The following is a 20,596-nucleotide window of genomic DNA, read 5'->3' as shown; positions in this document are numbered from 1 at the left end:
GACATCTTAATAGATTAACATTGTTGCTCCAGATTTAATATGATGTACATTGTAATTAGCAGGTGTCAAAATGTCATCTAAAGAGCAGTGAGGAGGGGGGTAAGTACCTCAGAAACCTGTGGGGTCTATCCTTTCCCTTGGGAATCTGTAGAGATCCTGGTTATTGTCACTGGATGCCCATGTTGGGGATTTTGAGTTGGTACCTTTGGTTAATGACAGTTACAGAAGTATGAAATGTAAATGTTCAAATATTACACTCTGTTGAACTCTTCCTAGATCACTCCTAAGACATGCACAGTCAGACATGAAGGCAGGTTGCAGTGATGTTCCTACATGGCTATAAAGCTGAGACAAGTTCCTCAGACTAGCCCCTTCTTGTGGGAGTAGGAAATGTGATTGGGAGATACAACTGCCAGAGTTGGCTCAAGTATGTCGCAAAGAATAGGCCAAACCACTTTAAAAATTAATGAACTGTATGAGTTTAGGAGTACTCAGATTTATAGGGTAACAGATAACCATGAGAAGGAGAAAATATTGTATGAAAATAAACACTGGGGAAATTTAGAGCCTTTATGTCTTTCCTGGCTTATGCTGATGTAAATCAGGATTAGTTGCACTGAAGTCATTTGACTTACCATAATATAAGTAGGAAAAGAATGAGTAATTTATGCTCACTTTGCAGTACCACACAAATAGAATTAAGTGGTCTTTTTGGAAATGAGAAATGGGTCTTTTCTGAGCCATTTTGCAGGAAATTAAGGATGGCAACCAGATGCTTCATTCAATGTGGATTTCAGATGGGAAAAAACAAACCATGGGAGACTTTTACAGTATTTCGCAAGAGCATGTGCTATGTTTTTTCCAGTTATAGGTCTGTAAAATTTATATATACTGTGGGCTATATTCAAAGAATTATGAAATATGCAGAACAAGAAATTATGGTAGCTTCCTATAAACACTGTGAAATAGGATGTTTTCTATACTCTACCAAAAATGTAATAAATTTACAGCACAAGAACTTTGCAGCTTATCCCCAGCCATACACTAATTCTTTGTCTAGTTAAGGTACTTTTAGAGATTGAACCTCAAAAAGAGACCAACTGTTCCCACTGGGTGAGGTCTCCATGTCCAGATTCTTGTTCTGTGAATTGATGCCTCCAGCCAGGGCGCGAACGGAGTGGCTCAAAGGTGCCCAGCAATTTGACACCTTCCCACCTCCAACATCAATTAAAGATAAATAAATAAATAAATAAATAAATTTCCAGGCAACCAAAAATACCTTTACAAATGGTAGAAGAAAATGAACTACCTGGCGTGACACCTAGCACAGTAGGAAAAGGGGATGCAACAATGTGGAAAGGGGCCTTTGTTTAAAAATATTTTGCCAAAGAACTTTTCAATTCATTAAAATAAAAATTAAAAAATAAAAAAAAAAAGAAAGTTTTTTGTCTCACACTGATGGGCAGTTACTCCTACAAGTAGTGGTTTGAGGGAGGCTCCCACAATCCCACAGATAATCACCTGGTTGATAGGTTCTGCAAAACTGCTAAGTAAACAAGATGGTGGAGCAGCACTAGTCCCCATGCCTTTGTTCCTATTTAACTTGGACACAACACTGGTCTTAAAATCACAGCTTTGTTTTTCATCCGTGTTCTAGACCATGAAGCAAAAAACATTCTGTCTTGAAATTCACATGCAGCTGTCAGTTCACAGTAAATTCCGGGGTTATTGTGAAATTAGGGAATTTGCCTTAGAAAGAAATATTAGAGCTTGAAAAGAGTGTGTCCTGTTGTGTGATTGATGTCTGTTATCCAGGTAGCTGGGACTCCATAACTCTGAGCATGCTTTTTTCCTCTCCCTTAAAACAGCACAGTGCTTTGGAAACCTGTCACCCTTTATTAGTTCAGGAGCACAAGGATAACTCATTGTCTGAACCTCTCCACTCACACCTGTCAGTTATGACGGAGTTGGAGAACAGAACAATGATGAGCTTCTGCTTTTATCCACAGCACAAACTCCTTGGGCATCTGTTCTGCTTTTCTTGTCTTCAGTCATACATTATCTCCTGCTGGAACACAACTCTTTCAGGTAGCCCTGTCCCTGTAACAACTTGCACTTTCACCTTTCAGGTGACTGCAACCAATTACCACTCAGCATGATCAAGTATTTTTGTAATCGTTGCTGTTTAATTTTGAATAGTTCCTCATGGCCACCAGCAACACAAGCCCTGAAACTATACAAACACATAGCTGGAAGGCAGCTCAGGATCCAAGGAGCTTGCAGTGTACGTGTGAGAAGAGGAGTGAAGGAGATGCTGAGGGCCGAAGAAGAAGAGGCAGTGTGATGCCCACTTTGCCTGAAGCTTTGCAGCATCTGAGAAGCATGCCCACCCAGTCAAACAGAAAAGGCAGGCAGATGCTGTTGGGGAGTGTGGCAATGACAGGCAATTTCATTATGTGAAGGTGTAGAAGCACTGCTGCTTCTCAGCATCCCTAGTCAGGTCAGGGCTGAGGCTTTTTTCTCCCGTGCAGGGCCCTTCACCTCCCAGTCCTGGCAAGCCCTTCACCACCACCAGGACCACCACCAGGACTGCTGGGCTAAGACTTCTCTGAGCTGACAGCTTTGCCTCTGCTGCAGAGGAGTGATGGGCAGAGCTGCAAGCAAAGCACAGCATCAGCAGGCTAGTTTTTATGGCTTCAGCTCTCAGAGATGAAGAGAAATGACTTTCCTTGGTGGGGAGAGGGGATCACCTTCTTACAGAGATGCTGGTAGGATGGAAGTAGGGTGGTTTAGAGAGCAGCTATCCTGAGACAGCATACTGATTGCTCTGGGTAACCCCCCTGGCCCCAAACACACAGGTCTTCATTGCTTTATCACATGGTGGAAAGGCTTCGACAGTGCCAGGAAAAGATAAATAGGAGCAAGCTAATATTCCTCTGCCTCTGCTTACAGCAAAGTGCTCTTTGGAACAGAATGGGGTTCTGACCTGAAATTTAACTGTTCTCAGAAGGAATTCTGTTGTGGTATTCAAGCCTGCAGTTAAACTTCTTAGTTAAGACTGAAAGCAAATAATTTACGTCTAAAAAGCTGTTCAGTGCAGGATGCAATGTTAAGGAGTTGGCTTCAAGTCAGCAAATTCTAAGTATCAGGGTAAACTTAATTTTTGTCATTCTGTTTTTATTTTGGGGGGAGGGAGGAAAAGAAGCAGAGGGAAGTGTAGGTTTGGGACCAGAAAAATCAGCTTTCACCCAGAATTTTCTTGTTAGTTGTTCTAACATGGCTAAAATGATGATTTTTTAAGTTAAGTAAGAATGTGGCAAACTATTAATCCATTAGTGAAGAAATTGATATTCTCAAAGATGATCTACTTTAAATGTTGATTTAATATTATTATAACATGGCTAAATACTATTTTACTCCTTATCTAAATTAACTTTTTTCAAGATATACTTAGGAAGGAAATGTGTGTTTATTGATTGTATGAATGAAATGACTTTAATTAAGGAAACAGGACTGCTGCCAAAAATGGCATACATGACTATTAGTGTGGGCTGCTTCCTACAACAGCCCAAAAAGGCATCATCAAAAGCAGATGCCTAAATTAGTTACAACATACATCCTGGCCAGACAGATGCTTCAGATGCTTGGCCATTTGCAGGATAGAGTCTCTTTCCTTTGAAAGCAAGCTGGAACACAGTTGCACTTTAAGGTTTTCTACCAACCATCATTGAAGATTTTGCAGATGTAAATTAAAAATTACATCAATGGAGCTTGGTTTTCTTATGGGGATTGCCTTGTCAACTTTCAGCACCCTCATTTAGATTAGTGCTTGGAGTGGAGGAGAGGACATACTTAAGAAATTTTAGAAGTTTCACCTTTTTGCCTGAAAACACAGGCAAAAACGTGATGACAGTAATAACTACTGAAGAGGAAACATCAGTCTGTTGTGCTTTGTTTTATTTTGTCGCAGCATTCCAATATCTGATTTGCATTCAAAGCTTTTAGCTTCAGAATTAGTCAGAATCCAGTGTGGGCTGTTGCTACCTCCAGTGCTGTTCTTATCTCACACAATGAAAAGGAAGTCTTCAAAAATGGGCAGGGATATACAGTTTAGTAACTTCCCTTAAGAATGTAATTTTGGGATGCTGTGTAACTGAGCAGTTCATATATTTTCTGAATTCCAATTTAGTAGTTAGTCAGGTACTGTGCTCTACAAATCTTCCTCTGGTGCGTGAGAATAAAAAATATTCCAAGCATAGGTGTTGTGGAATGTCTTTTCTCCAGTCAAACTAGGAATGGTTTAAAAACCATAGCCTTTGCACCCAGCTACCGCAGCTGTGAGTCTTAAAAATCTTGGAGGTGAGATTTACAAGGGAGAATCCCACCAAAGCAGGGAGCATTACAAAATGAACAGCCCTTCAGTCAAAGCCATGGAAATTATTTATCAGGGGATGTTCTGGCAGCAGGGGTTGCAAGGGTCTGTCTAGCGTTGCCCGATGATAGTCGATTCCCAGCAAGCCTAGTGGCTGTGGCATGGGCTGTAATCAGGATTGAAACAGCAATTCGCTGCTTAGGAAGAGCCAAACTAAGCTGTGGTGCTGATGACTTGGACTGTAGTATGCTCATCCGTGCCTCACCTTTTTATGGCTGTGGCCGTTTGGGTGAAACATGGATGGCTAGGACCTACAGTAAGGTGCTTGTTGTCTTGGGAAGATGCTGGAGGTTGGCTTTTGCCTACACTGGGATGGATATGTACCCATGTGAACTATATGGAAGAGATTGTGAAGGGGTGTGTTCTTATTGTTGTAGTTTTGTTGTTGTTGTTGAGTTTGTGTTGGTGTTTTTTTTGTTTTTTTTTGTGTTTTTTTTTTTTTTTGTGTTTTTTTTGTTGTTTTGTTGGTTTGTTTTTTTGTTTGTTTTTTTTTCAGTCCAGCAATGACTCAGGAGAGTCAGTGTAAGATGAGCTGAAGGTACTTGTGGAGGAGGGTCTTCTCTGCCAAGCTAACTTTCTGACAGCTGTGAGAGTGTGCCTGTCTCTCACAGGGAATAAGTAGAGGGACACAGGCGAACAACATAGGTGACAGGAAATGTGGGAAGGTCTGTAGCTCTGCTCATCAGTGCTGACCAGGGGTAAACGTGCTTCAAGTTGCACTGTGGCGTAGCCCCCAGCACTGTCACAGTTGAGCCAATCCCTAGGATGATAAGAACTACCCAACAGAGGATCCTCGCTAGCCTGGACACCTGAGATATTTTCTACACCCCTGACGTGAATGCAGCAACAGTAATTAGCTCAGCCTTTCAGATTAAAATTTCCTTCCTTACCTTCAGCATGAGGAAATGCAGCTACCGACCTCCCCACCTCGTGTTCTCTGTATGTTGTGGATGTGTCTATACCAGCAGAAGGAATGTCAGTGTAAACTGCCTAATTGTGTGGCAGGAGAAATGACAGAACATTTCTTCCCATATTCCAAATTCCAGTGGAAGAGTGTTACTTCTGGCCTTTTTAAAAACCAAAAATTCCTTATTCTGGCAGGTTGTAGTGTGATGAGCCATGGGAAATAATGAGCTAACAGGACTTAAAAATGTCTGCTGCTTATTTTGGTAGAACTATTCTAGGCAATAGATAGACGCACTCTCGAAGGATCACCTTTGCAGCTCCATCTCCTGAGCTCTGGCCTGTTGGGATCTTTGTGTGATGGTGTAAAAATGCACTGCTAACCTGTTGACCCCCTCTGCACTTGCAAGCACCCTCTCTGAGGCCATGAGGTTTCTGTATCCTCTGTACATACAGGCAGGGAATAATGGCTTTAGCAGTACTGATGGGATGACTGACTTAATTATCACTGTTTCACTTTTGTAGCCACTCTATGTAAATGCCAATAAAATCTTCCAACCATCCTATATAACTGTAATATATATGTATTATATCTCTAAACGTTGTAAGTGATTAGTATCACAGCACATAATGTTTCCATACGCACTTACACACATGGGCACAAATGTCCCTCCTATTCAGAAGTACCCAAATAAAGGAAGGAAGGACACTTGCAAATCCAGTAACCTGGAGCGAGTATTTATTGATAATTTGGCATGTGTTTGCTAAACATATACGTGCCTTGAAGAAAGACTGTGTGAGGGGTCCTCAAATCAAGACATACAACCAGCAGCTGCTTTGGGTTAAATCATTTTAGAGATTTAAAACCATACTGGGGATTTGAGTGCTGTAGTACAATGAGCCACCAGTAAGGGGAACCCTTTTTGCAGTAAACCTTCAAGCTTTTACTGCTTTGATGGAGAGCATAGTCATACAGATAATGTGACATTTTGGTTCCAAAAAAAATTGTGTTTAATCAGAAGACGAACAGAGATAAGCAGTTTAAAATGAAATCTGAATTACAATTTCAAATCTCCTTTTCTTTTTCTTTAAACTTCCCAATGAGATTGAGTAGGAAATGTGAATGAACCTGCATTAACCCTCACAGTGGTGCTAAAGAAAAGGATGTTGATTTCCATGACAGGTTTTAAAACAATATGAATCGAACTACCACAGAACAGTGGCTGCCATAGACATTGTTTTAACAAGAACAACAAATGGTTTATTTACCATTTGAAATTATGTTATCACAAGTAAAAGTTCATCTGGGGGTGTCTTCAAGCTCCAACAATGCAATTTTTGAAGCTTAGGAACTGCTATTTAGAATATTCTAAATATTCTAAGAAGTTATAGTTTTCAATAAGCACAAAGATGAATCTCAGTACTGTAAATGCTGTAGGAAAATTCTTTGAACTGTTTTAATTAATCTACGTTGCTCTACAATAGATATTACGTAGGGATAATTTCTCTCCATATTAGTTCTCTGTTCACATAATATCCAACACGAGTATACCCTGTAATTGTCATAACAGGAATATTTTTATATTGCCCAGAAAGAGAAATATGCTTTATAGAGTGGAATAGAAATTGAGAATTTACTCAGCTAAATAATCTAGCTATAGATTTTATTATATCAAATGAGCAACCCTGGAACTGGTGTGATGGATGGATCTGGGGGAATTCCTCTCCCTCTCCAGTGCATGTTTTTCTATTACATTTAATCCTAATATATATATACGTACTTAGGCTTACTTTTTGACTAAGTATCTTTATGGAACCACTGAATACACAGATTCAATGCAGCCCATAACATCTAACAATAAATACCACTGTAAATCTGAGCCAAAGTTTCTGCCATGCTTTCTCAAATGGTCTTCCCTCTAGACTACTAATTAGCCTGTCTTTTTCTAACTTTGAATACTCCATAAATGCACTATGCTGATTGATAGTGCATCAATATTAATTAATAATTTACCATACTGTTGGAATTTTCCTCTACATGTAATCACAGCTCCAGCTCCTTGTAAACCTTTCTTTATTTAGAAAAAAAAAAAAAAAAGATAAAAAAAGATATCATTTTACTTCACCGTGTGTTGTTTAATCTCTCCTTTCATTTGTCTGCAAATATTTGGAAAAGTCTCTCTTGGATATTTCTGAAAATTCACATGGTTTATATGGTAATGCGGTTCCATTTTACAGAAGTGTGCTGCTGCTACTCATTGGAGCTAGTCTGGCTTGTTTCTTCATGTTTTATTTATACCCACAGTACGTAAGTGAACTCTCCAAAATACCATCTGCACTTTGTTAGGGGTTTGGAAGTCTAGCTTTCAGATGAGGCCCCTGGCTCCCACTCTAGCCCACGGGCTGGCTGCATGCTCTTCAGGGGACCAGGGCTGCCTCCTCTGCCAGGGCAACAGAATCTGTTAGTGGCACCGTCCTGCTGAAAGGTGAATCGGTCAGAGTGTAGCAGTGGCCAAAGTCACACAAGCATTTGTGAAACAGTCTGTAATGCAGTTCTCTACAGAATTGCCAAAATCTTTAACGTCATTAAAGCAACAGGTGCTGCCTTGTTGGGATGTATTAGCTGAAATGCTTCAACTGCATTTTCACATGGGCCATGGATCACTTCCTAAAATCATCTTTCTTTCACAGCAGTCTCTGTGTAACAGCATGTAAACACTTTTGTATAAAAATTAATCCCCTAAAGCAGTTGATTCCCCTAAAGCAATTCAGGCCAATTACCTGCTTTGTAATTACGAGATCTTGACACAAGTGTAAAGTCAAACCTCTGAAAAAAAAAATGCAGTTAATTTACATGAGAGAAAAGTTATAAAAAAATGTACATTCCGTGTGCATTTGGATGTAGTACAGAGTGCCTGCTACTTGACTAATCTTATTAGTCTCCATTTTTGGGGAAGACCTGAGGATTTGCAATTCATTCTTGTTGCAATTCATTCTTGTTGCAATTCATACAGCTCAAAACTTATCCCATCATTCTGTTTTGCAAGTAGCTGTCAGAGCCTGCAATGTTGTTGAAATGTCCCTCCCAAAAAATTATATTTGCCCAATACAATATGAATCTGCAGATTTGCAGATATTTGGTGACAAGCTTGCATTAATTTTGTTTGAGTCACTTCTCTGTTTCCTGCGTGAGAAACCCATATATAGCATCAGCCACACCATTATCATACCCAGCACCAAGCAAACCTTCCTTAGGGTATACTTTCCAATTCTTAATTATTTAAATACAATACATGGAAGTGTACATTCTTAAGTAGTATTCAAAATGCATACATGTATATTTAATTTACATTAATATTTTATCTTCAAGGACAACCTTTGCAAAGCATGCAAATGGTCATTCTGATTTGCAGGAAGTCTAGCCAGCATTGCAGAAGGCCAGCTCAGACTAGATGGGAACTCCTGACCAAGCTCAGAAATGTTGTATTCCTAGGGTGGGAGCAGGTAAGCAGGTATGGGCTGCCTAGGAGGAATATGGAGACATTGTTCCACCATGCAGAGAAAGAGTTAGGAAAGTGAAAGCTCAGCCAGAGCTGAAACTAAAAAGGGATGTGAAGGGGAACAAGAACAATTTCCATAAATGTACTGGCAGCAAAAGAAAGACTATGGATAATGTGGACCAATGTTTAGTGGGTCAGGGAACATAATGACAAGGAACATGGAAAATGCCAGAGTTCTCCATGCCTTTTTAGCCTTTGTTTTTACTGGTAGGATCTGCCCTCAGTTCTCTCAGGCTGCTGAACCTAGCGGTGGAGTCTGTGGGAGTAAAACACTTCCTACAGCAAAGGAAGATTAAAGGACCAATTAAGCATACTGGACATACACAGAAAGTTTAACATCTTTGTTAACAGCTCAGACAACAGGACAGGGGGCACACACTGCAAGTTTGTGTACAATACTAAATTGTGGGGAGTAGTCAATATGCTGGCAAGCAGGGATGATATTCTAAAGGATCTCAATGGGCTGATAAAGCGGGCTGACAGGGAATTCATGAGTTTCAGTAAAGGCAAGTGCAAAGTCCTGCAAATGGGACAAAATAACGCCACCCAACCATACAGCTGGCCCATGACTGCATAGAAAGCAGTGATGCAGAAAAAAACCCTGGAGCGCCCAGTAGACAGGAAGCTGAAAAGGAGACAGTAGTGTGTTTTTGTGACACATGAGGCCAAGAGCACACTGTACTGTAATAGCAAGGGTATAGCCAGGAAGTCAAGGACAGTGGTTATTCCCAGCACCTCTAGGGCATTGTCTCAAGCTTGGGGCTTTCTGGCACAAAAAGGATTCTGACACACTGGAGCGAGTCCAGCAGAGGCCACCAAGATGGCCTCTGGAGCACATGATGTATGAGGAGAGGCTGAGGGGAGTAAAATTATTCAGCCTTAAGGAAAGAAGGGGGAGATGTAATTGCTGTATACAATGATTAGAGGCTGATCAGGGCTGTAAAAAGGACAGACTTCTCTTGGAGCCAAACAGTGATGTGACGAGGAGATAATGCAAGTTGCATCATGGGAAAATTTGACTCGATATTAGAAAAAAAATAATTCTGAGAGTAATTAAACACTGCAACAGAGGGCCAGGGAGGTAAAGTCTACATCCCTGGAGACTATCAAAACTTGTCTGGATGAGACCCTGAGCAGTCCCATCTAGTTGGACCTGTTTGGAGGGGGAGGCTAAATCAAGTGACAACTTAGAGATTCCTTCCAACATAAACTATTGTATGATTCGGTGATATTGCAACAAATTCTTTACTAAATATTGACAGAATCAGTCAATATTACTCTGTTAGAGCCATTTACAAGGTGTTTTGTCAAATATCTATCTGTCTCCATACTATAGATTAATGACATTTTCATTATCAGACTGTGTCTTACAGAGAAAGTAGCTATTTTTAAAAACAGTGTATATTTTAAAATAAGAATGGCAAAAAGGAAAAAAAAAAAAATGAGCCAAGATCAGAGTCTAGTTGTTATGTCTGTTTCACTAAAGATAGAGAGGATGGATTGGGCCTAAAATGTTTTTCTGTAAAGCAGAATAAGACTCTTCACAGTGAGGGCAATCCTATCAACACATAATCAGAATTCCAGACTTCATCTTAAGATATCTATTTGAAAAAGTCTGGGTATTGTAGGTTGACTTGATGTTTTGTATGAGCTTTAAATTGTGTCAGAGATCTCCTCCTTCATGCATTTGTACCGTATCCCTGTAGGGACATGACAGTGTTGATCCATCACGTTTGCATGTTGCAAAAGATCCTGTTTACTAGTGGCTAGGTATTTCCAGTTAGCACAGTCCTGTAGTTCTGTCTGCAGGAGGTGACTAACTTCCCCAGGGCTGTAGGTTTCAGCCAGGAAGTAGAAATCTATTCCGAATATAAGCTAGGAGTTATGTCTCATCTGCCTATCAGGGTAAAAACCTGCTACTTCTGGGGCAAAGTAGGAGTCCAGTTTCACTACAATAATACTGAAGAAACACAGTTGTCTCTTGCTTTGATCTGAAGACAGATGATCATAGGTATCAAACTGCTGAGTAGGAAATTCTCCCTACCATTTATTATGTCCCAATAGTGGGATATAATAGGATTTGATGAAGAGAGAAGCCAGTGACAGAAAACACATTGTTACACTTAAATAAAGTGTTTTCCCCCCTTAATTTTAATGTAGATTTTGCAATTTTCATAAGCAATAAAATCTAAAGATCACTTGGGTACAAAAAAAAAATAACATTTTTGTAATACGGCTGTTACTAAATAACTATCTGTAATAGGTACTAAATTTTCTACTAAAATAATATATATTTTTTTTATTTATTTTTGTTAACAAAGGGAAAGTTTAGACCCTCTCTTATCTAGACTTTTATATTGTGTTAAAAATGGCCAACTGGAACATAGTATTTCTTCAAGTTTTCCCATGCAATTGAGCCTTTTGTTTTTCATCCAAACATGGAAAGGTCATATAAAAGACCTGATCTAGACAAAAGACTGACAATAGTGAGGATGGAGAGAATGTGAGATCTATGTCAATTCTTCCTAGTTATTGTAGACATTCCAGGTAGAAGAGACTTTCTTATTTGGAAACGTATGTGGTTATACCTAAAGGGTTCCATAGTTTTTCCTTTCCAGAGTGGTCCAAAAACACCATAAGAAGTTGCCTTGCTCATTCCAAGCTTCATTTAAGAAGGATTACTCACGTAAAGGAGACCCAATCTTGGCCACAATGGTTGTGTGTTTGTCTCTAGAAAGCCTGGTCAAGTAACCTTGAAAATCAAAACTGTTTTAAGAGGTGTACATTTAGGTTGTGTTCTGGCATTGGTCTGCATGAATAATTGATTCTGGTTTTGTTTTGGTTTGTTTGTTTGTTTGTTTTTTAATGGGTCGAATTGCCTATGGTTAAGATGAGGAGATAGAATTCTACCAAAAATAATATGTAAACTGAATATATGTCATAACTTATTGAATGCAAATTTTCCTGGGGCCTCCTATTCAAAATTATCATGGAATGTCTGTATGACTCCTGCAACAGCAAGAGCTACAGCTTAATTTGGTATTGGCCAGAAGGCATTTCACCTCCTCTTTATTAAAGCTGCTGTGTTTCAGTTTTGTGTACATCTAGTGGAATGAAGATATAAATGGAACCATTTGGTTACCTCCTCCAACTCATTTTCATTTTCTAGATCTTTTTCCTGATGTGTCTTTGTTATAGTGACCCAGTGGGCAGGTTGAATGGGGTGATGGGAAGATGATGTGGTTTTGAATAACAACTCAGCATCATGCTGAATTGGATTAAAACATACACATTCTTGTAGATGAGTCACTGTGTGAACTGTCAACAGACCGTGAGATACATTGGGTGTATTACCTTGGATAAGGATAGCTGCAGTATAGGGTTTTCATGCCAGTGAAATACTCGGTATTCACCACAGTGGGATGGATACAGGACTCTCATTCTCAAGAACATGTATTTTTGTTGCTACATACCAAAGCTCTTCAACATAATGCAATATTTTTACAAAAAGAAAGGGAAAAATATTAGAGATGCATTCACGGCAGTGATCCCCATGGCCTGAAAAAACAGACCCTACTGGAAGAGTCCCAAAATAGAGGAAGAAAACATTATTTTTGACCATTGCAACTCATGGGAAAGTAAGCACATCTTTTTTGTGTTTTCTTTGTATTTTGGGGTCAGTAATAAACATGGGATATGTCATGTATCTAGTAATGTATTTCCCAGTAAGGAAAGACATGGCTTTTTAGTGGTTGCTCTGGTGCCAAATACTAATTGCAAGACTGGAGACATCTTGTATATTGTTTCTTCAGGATACATCTTCAGGATAACCCAGCATTTACGAAGTAGTGAGTTAGATACTGTTCGTGGACAAAGGCATGTATTCCAACTGTGCACTCCCTCAGACCTGGGAGCAGTCTGCATTTTTGCAGCTGAAATGTCAATCAGGCCAAGAGATAGCCCCATATTTCAATTGCTTTCAGCAGTTCTTAATACTGGTCAATCCCTGCTCTCTTGGTGAGCATGCACAGAGATCTGCTTGTGCAGTCTTTGCAGGCATACAGGCACCACAGCCACCAGTATTCCCTCAAAATGCTTGCTGCCTTTTGCTCACAGCCTTTGTATGAGAAGATGCAGCCTGGTGATTGGGGAATGGAGCCGTGCATCTGCCTTCATGTGGGAGCCGCGTTCCTGCTTCCTGTGCGGCTTCCCTCAGCCTGCCTCCTTGCTATGTCCTTTGTGCTGCCTCCTTGCTCCCTCCCCTTCCTCTCCTCTGGCTCTGCTAGCAGCAATGCAAAACTGATCTGGCTCCGGAGCTGTGAAATAGCAGCAAGGGATGGGGATGCTAGTCAGTTTGATTTCTGCTGCTGGGCTGACAGGGACACAAAATGGAGGGGTTAGATGGAGAGGGAGAACACTGAAAGTGTAGGAGGAGGACTAAGGTGTCAGTAATGAAAGGATCGAGAAAAATCAGACAGCAAAAGAAAGGGAAGTAGCTTTTAGAGGTGGGGAGAGAGAAGAACAGCAGTAGTGGAAAGAAATCAAAGCAGGAATAAAATTTACTCCTATATTAATCACACAGGAGTTGGAGGGTAAAATTCAACAGGAAATGCTGTGGGTGGCTTTGTGGCAAGAGTAAAGAGAGTAATTAAAAGAGATTTCTTATCAAATAGGAAGAGGAAAACTGACCTGCCCAAAACAATCTAGGAAAAATTAGGAAGTACAGCGATTTTGCACAGAGTTCAAATTTTCCCTATAGATCTCTCAGCAAGGGCTGCTTCATACTTGGCAACATCAGCACTGTTAGACCTGAGGGTTCAGATCACAACTCTAGTCCTCATATAATGAAAATTTCTTTAAAATAGTACAGTGTGGGTTTCCTTTGTATGTTTTTGATATCTTATATATTTGAATCCTGTTTTTATGGGGCTAAAACTAGTTTCAAAAAAAAAAAAAAAAAAAGTGATCTTCAAGAAATCATGGGAGTTTAAGAACTGAAGCTTTTTAAATTCAGCACAGCTGGTGACAGAATTCTGGGAGCTGGTACCACTGCAACGTACTTCACTGGCCTGTGGCAGACAGTGACCAGTTAGATGAGACAGGTGAGAGGTTAGATGGGAAATCCTATGGCCTGGAAGCATTTTATCCTCTACATACTTGAAGACACTGAAGTGAGCCAGTTTCATGTTTAGTCTGATGCTGTGTCTTGCTACAAGGGTGATTGACAGTACTAGAGGACTTACCAGCTCGTCTCTCCAAGGAGCAGTGGCAGTGAGCCAAGGCTGAGAATGAGTGCCACAGAAATAAGGCAGTGAGAGGGGTGAAGGGATACAATTACAAGATGATCATGTGCTGGATGGATAGTAATACTGCTTTCATAATCCGTCTTTAAAGTGCAGTAAGGGAGTGGCACCCATGCAGTGTTTTGAACACTGCCAAAGCATTCATCTGCAGTTGTTATTAAGAGATTGTGTGCAATCAAAATACAGAATGACTGTCAAGCTCTCCAAGGTTAAGTACCCACACACTAGAATATTTCTTTATCATCAGTATTAGTATCACCTTATCCCAGCATATCAAGCTGAACAGTTAAAATAACATAAATTTAAGGATGGTCTTTAGCAAGCCTCAGCCTTTACTCAGCAGTAAATCTTCAACTGGACATCTGTACTGGTAGCTATGTGTGTAAGGAGTCATGGCTGTAGCTACTAGTATTAACGCATACCCAAGAGACCACACAAAAAATCTTCAGGCAGTTTGGACAGCTTTTTCTATTATATATGCAGAAGACCTAATCAATATAAAATGCTGTAATAAAAGGATCTCTTTTTCTTAACAATTGCACTGGATCATATGTCATAATAAAGCTCATTTCTTGACAAGACTTCAAGTGAATGGAGACACAAGTGTAAATAATGTCAGGAATGAAAGACCTTTAGGAACTTCTCTGCACCCTCTGCTCCAAGTGAGGGGAGAATTTCTTTAAAACCTAGCAGCAAGCACGTTTAATAAATAAATAAAATGCAGTGGAAACCCCACCCAAGCTGTATGTTCTCTCTATACACTTCCTCAAGAGAGGAGAATGAAGCAAAGATGATGGATGTTAGTCTCGTCAGTTAATGTGCTACTCAATGGAGTTTAGACGCTGTGGGGATGAAGGCAGCTTAAGAGCTTCTATGGACTATGAAAGAATAATTCTATCACTGCCAAAGTATGTAACACCTGCTCATGCAGGGGTTCTGACACCAGAAAGAAATCTTCAGCAAGGTCATAAGAAAGAGCTTCACTTTAGGGGTGCTCAGATAAGATTATTAAACAATCATGATAATATCACACTAAATATAAAATCACAATAAGAATTGAATATCATGATGAAAATTAGGTAGAAAATAAGCCCATTAATCTTCCTCAAATAAAGAAAGTAACAACCTGACTGACATCAAACACCTTATTAGAATAAAACAGCTTTAATTAGTTAATTGAAATCAACTTAAAATATGTTTGTTGATCCATCCTTGATTTACTAAAATGTACGGGCTTGAGCCTGTGTGCTGAGTTCTGATGACATAATACATGCCCAGTAGCAACACAGTGAAAAAAAGGACCTGCCACCCCCATTCACTCCAGGCACCAGTGAGGATACCTGAGCTTTGTCTTTCTCCTATGCTCCTTCAAGAGATTCTGCTGGAAACACAGCAGGTGGGTTCTGAACCACTCAGATGAAGAAGGGGAAGAGGGAACTGAATCTAAACTTCCCACGTCTCAGAAAAATCTTCTGACCCATGAATTGTGAAACAAAATGGAAACACCTATATATTTTTTGAAAGACCGCATAAGCCTGCTCTCCTCAGTGTTTCCAAGTGATTGGCACAACGAGGCTCCTGCTTGGCATACTGATGCTATAGATCCCATGCAGACATAGCTAGCCCACATTTGTTCTTTCATACACCAAGGTCCTGCAGATGGGTTCTAGGTACCAGGTCGAGCCCTGTGAAAAGCCCTCACTCTTCAGTGTCATGTGCTCCTTTGGTTCTAGCCCAGGTCCTCTGAGCTTTTAACATCCTCATTGCCAGTGCAAAGCTCTTACATCAGTTTCAAATTACACAGGAAGATGACCATTTCATTAAATGCTTTGGTGAGATTTATAGAGAGCTCTAAATGCACTTTGTGACTGATACTGGACACTAATTCCACTAGGTTTTGTGTTTAGAAGAGTTTACACTGTTATTACTTCGCCGGTCAAAGGTTATGCTTCCTGCTCTCCATCAATGCAGCAGGCCTTTGAGTGTTTTCAGATATTAGTCAGATCACCTTTTTGCAAGAACCTTGCTAGAGAGAATGTGCCTGTGACAGCAAAGTTATAGCTGTATTGGGAAGACATATCCAAGTCTTCCTAGTACTTGAGGCTAACCACACACTTCCCTCTTTTGAGAACTTGTGAGAGTGTTTTTACGTTGGTGTTCTCATAAAATTATCGGCATCAATCATCATACTTGTAGCCCATATCACAAATTTTAGAAAATTGTGTAGCAATGCTGTTAATAAAAGCTAAAAAATAAAATAACCAAAACTACATATTTATCACAAAAGAAGAGTTTATACAATGTAACACTGAATCCCTTCTGCTAAGGGGATAAAACCGTAAGTCTGCAGGGGCAGGCAAAATCTAGCAAGAGACAAATTATCTTATTTAAATTTAACACTTTTTGTTTAGCAAGATTTTTTTTTTTTTTTAAGTAGCCACATAATTATTTGTCTTTCCTACTTCTCCTAGTTCTTTTCTTATTAGACATTCGATCTGCTAAGAATTCACTGTGACAGAAACCCAATATGTTTGAAATGCCGAAGAGATCCTCCATAGCTGAATTACAGTCCTTAGACACTCACGTCATCTTAGCTCATGTGTCTGGGGCAGTTTGAAATAATGCCCACTCTAAAGTCAGTCTGCGTGAGCTGAATAACACTCTCACTCATCTTTACCTCAGTTTGGACCATCTCAAAAAAAAAAACATTGCAGATTTCTGTAGTCATCTTTTTTGGTTCCTTCTCTGAGCTGATGCAACATACTTTGTGCTGAGTTGTGAAGAATATTTCCTACTCCTCTCATCGCACTTTCTTACTGTGGTAATTAAGCCCCTTACCATAAATTACAAGGCATGACCAAATCTACCTTTATGCAGAGGTGGCGGTAGTGCTCCCTCTCAATGAACTTTTTCAAAGGTAACTAAACAAACCTTTCAGGACCCATCCAATCCACTAGCCACCTCACATTCTTCATCCCAGTTTTCATCTTTGTTTCTTCAGACAAACCCTCCAATCTTACGTCATTCCCCTGGGGCAAACTTTGAAGGTCAACTAATTTAGCAGAGTGAAGTTTAATTTGCTGAAGGAGAGGATTATTAATTTGTTCTGGTTTCTTTTGTTGATTTTCTTGGTTTCCTATATACAAATCACAGATGCATATGCAAAGGCCAGGGAATACTAGTTTCAAGTGTCTGAAATGTATATGTTGAAACATAACACTAATTTTGTCTTTGGGGACTTTATGCTTTTTCAAATTCTGTGTACGTCTGCTGGTGTCAGTTTGTTAATCCAAGAAACCATTGTTGGCATGAGCAGATCATGAACATCAACTGTGAGGCTCATTCCTGATAAATCAGACAGCAGCTTTATATATATATATATATATACACAGATGAACTCCAAACAGAATTATATTTTACATAAAATATTTTGGTATTTATTCTAGCAAACTTAAATCCTGCTAGGGATTTAACTGACAAGCAGCCAGCAAAGACCTTGAGTACCTTATCAACTTGTATTTCTTGCAATCATTATACTTCCAAAGGTGTGATACGTACCACAGTTAAAGACAAAAGAGTGTCCAAAAGAGCAGCCCCAGTTGTGTCTAACAAATTTCTGGGCTCGTAGCAGAGTTCATTGCCAGAAGGGGTGCTTTGGTGGGTTACAGTGAATTTGGGTTAGAAGACAGAGCTCAACCCAGTGTGATCTGTAAATTTTTTATTTTGCTCAATCTTCAGAACTGTGAAAACTTTTTTCCTCCCAGACCAATAGGACTTCCAAGCAGAAGCACAGCCTTTGCAGGTATTTACTTGGGGCCTCATAAGGTACAGCCCTGGTGCTACTAGTCTTCATTTCCAAATTTACTCTCACCTGAGAAAGCAGTATGGATCTGTGTACAGAGTGAAAGAAAGTGTGACATGCAGGGCAGCAGCTCTGCCTGTGACTGTGAGCCCTGTGCGTGCTGCAGAGCAGCAGCAGCAGCAATTCAGAGCTCAGCATGTGGCTGCTGTGGAGGAAGTCAGATGGACGCTGAAGTTTTCCTGGTAATGGCACTGCCAGCTTCACACACTTGTTGATGCCTACCCAGCTGTGTATACCTCCTCTGAATATGTTGGAAATCTCACATACACAGCTCAAATATTTTTTTATTTACAGTTTTCCCGTTCACATTCTTATACCAGCTTTTCCTGGTCCAGAGGCAACTGGCACAGAGCTCAGCAGTGCCTCGATCTCAAGGTAGCAGTCGGAGAAAGCATACAGTAGATTTGTCCTTCACCTTTGCTGTTGCTATTATTATGATAATCTCTGAGGATCCTAGGGTATTAACCATTGGAGAGCTAAAGATTCAGTTTCTCTGATGCTCTCTTTACCATTACTACAGAATTCAGCCAAACAATACCTAAGACATTGATGATGTCCACTTCCAAAAGTGTAGTGACGGTATTAATAATTAATGTTACTGATTTATAAGCATAACTTACAGAAAAATAAGAATTTAAATTTGAATTTCTCATTACAAATATTTTTTGTTACTAAAATTAATGAAAATACTATCTTGGTTGAAGGGAAGACATGACAACATTGCTTTGTTTCATCAGCACAAGCAAGGATTTTCATCTGCAAATAATAGTGGCTGAAAGAAAAGCCAACAAGCCTCTTTTCAGGGAGAGGTAAGACTTCCAAATATTCAAGTTCAGATGTGAATTTGTGCACATTAGATACTGAAGAATTTAAAAAAAAAAAAAACATGATGTAAGGGAAGAAATAAAATATGATGTAGCTGGTCCTGATTCCAGCTCAGAAATTCCATAGGAAGAAGACAACAAATGTTCTGCTGCAAGAGGAATATTTGGGGCTTACCGCAAATACCAAATGACATCAGTGTTTTCAGTGCCGTGTTGACAGAAGTGCCAGTTGCTCTGAGTTGTATTTGCACGCCTCATGCTCATCATGGTATATCCCTATACAGATGTTTCGCACAGCAGGAAAGAAAAGAAGGAGGAAAAAAAAAAAAAAAAGAGAGAGAGAAAAAGAGAAAAAAAAAAAAAGGAATTTCTTTAGAGCAATCTTTTTGAGCTATGTTTTCAGAGTCACAGACTTGCAGTAAAACAGAAATGGTTTTGAAATGAAAAGTGAATATGCCTAAGAATTTTTTGGCTCAATACTCTGCCTGACTACTTGAGTCACATTTAATTCTGCCTTAATTTTGACACAGCAAAGCAAGTCAAGAAATTTCATGGTCTGAGTTGTACAGTTTGCTACTTTAGGAGCAGCATTAAAGCATAGCTAACTGCAGCAAGTTTCTCCCTATCTGAAGACCATTTTCTGCCATTCATTTTTCCTGTTAAATAGTTTGCGATCACCATATTTTATGATGATTTAAGTGACTTTAATCACTGATGGTTTCATAAAGTTGCCCACATCATCTTGTAAGAAAACATTAAGATGAAGTTCATTTGTTTGTTGTTGTTTTGTTTTTTCCTTGATTTCTCCACTAGTCTGTATAAGCTCTTGTACAGTCTTTACCACACTATCTGAGAACCACCCAGAAGTGCGTCAAACAACATGACTAACATTTCACATGTGGTTTGGTCTTTCTTCAGCCCACTCCCTGGGGAGAAAATTGCATGCATAATGGAACATTTTGCTTTGGCAGAGTTTTATTTTTTAATTGTTGCTTTTTCTTTTTTTTTTTTTTTTAAGCCTGTGCCGTGTGTTTATTTGAAAATTGGAAAATTATGTCTTGTACTTCTAGCAGAAGTGGGTGATACTTGTGCTGATCCTGAGTTACTACAAGAGCTCATTCTTGGCTGACTCTTAAAGTTCTGGGTTCTTTAAACTCAAGCATTGTCCATTTATTACTTCAAAGACGAGGCCTAATGTCTGAAATTTCACTGGTTACCCTCTAGGAGTTAGAATAGGCAACAGAAGATCGATTTGATGTGCTTACAATGCCTGGAATTATTACAAATCTTTCCATATCATCCTTTCTGATAAATATGAAAGTACTGTGGGATATTCTTCTGGTTCTCAGTGCTGTTTCTGCATGGTATATCAGGCTTCTATTCCATATTCTGCAACTACATTGTGAGTTTCTTTTGAAGCAATGTATTGATTTTAAAATTGCTCTCTTGACTTCTTCATCATTGTCCATTTTTATTTAATTGATTTTCTTTCTACATAAGCTTCTGGAGGCTCTGTGAAGTAAAAGTGGGGAAAAAAGACAAACAGCTGGTTTCTTGCTTCTGGTTAAAGGCCCCATTGAATTTCTCAGAGATAAGCTATTAGTGCCAATTTTCTAAACGCAACCATCTTTGGTTAATATTGTCTTCATCCCCTGTATCTAAACTCCAACCGGATCTCTGGAATCAATATTCTCTTGTGCTGTGTCTTTATG

General features: G+C 39.5%; 1 long non-coding RNA gene across 3 annotated transcripts in view; it reads right to left on the bottom strand.

The window, feature by feature from the left end:
• The window catches only part of LOC140002944 (uncharacterized), a 129,734-nt gene that overhangs the window by 87,618 nt on the left and 21,520 nt on the right, over nt 1–20,596 (bottom strand). For all 3 annotated transcript variants that reach the window (XR_011810687.1, XR_011810685.1, XR_011810686.1), the window contains one exon: nt 19,060–19,160. This is a non-coding gene — a long non-coding RNA (uncharacterized lncRNA). The remainder of the gene's footprint in view (nt 1–19,059; nt 19,161–20,596) is intronic.

This window comes from Anas platyrhynchos, chromosome 7 (assembly GCF_047663525.1).
Source record: "Anas platyrhynchos isolate ZD024472 breed Pekin duck chromosome 7, IASCAAS_PekinDuck_T2T, whole genome shotgun sequence".
In the NCBI taxonomy this organism is placed as follows: Eukaryota; Metazoa; Chordata; class Aves; order Anseriformes; family Anatidae; genus Anas; species Anas platyrhynchos.
The sequence above is the reverse complement of the archived record's forward strand: the minus strand, read 5'-3'. Positions and strand labels throughout refer to the sequence as shown.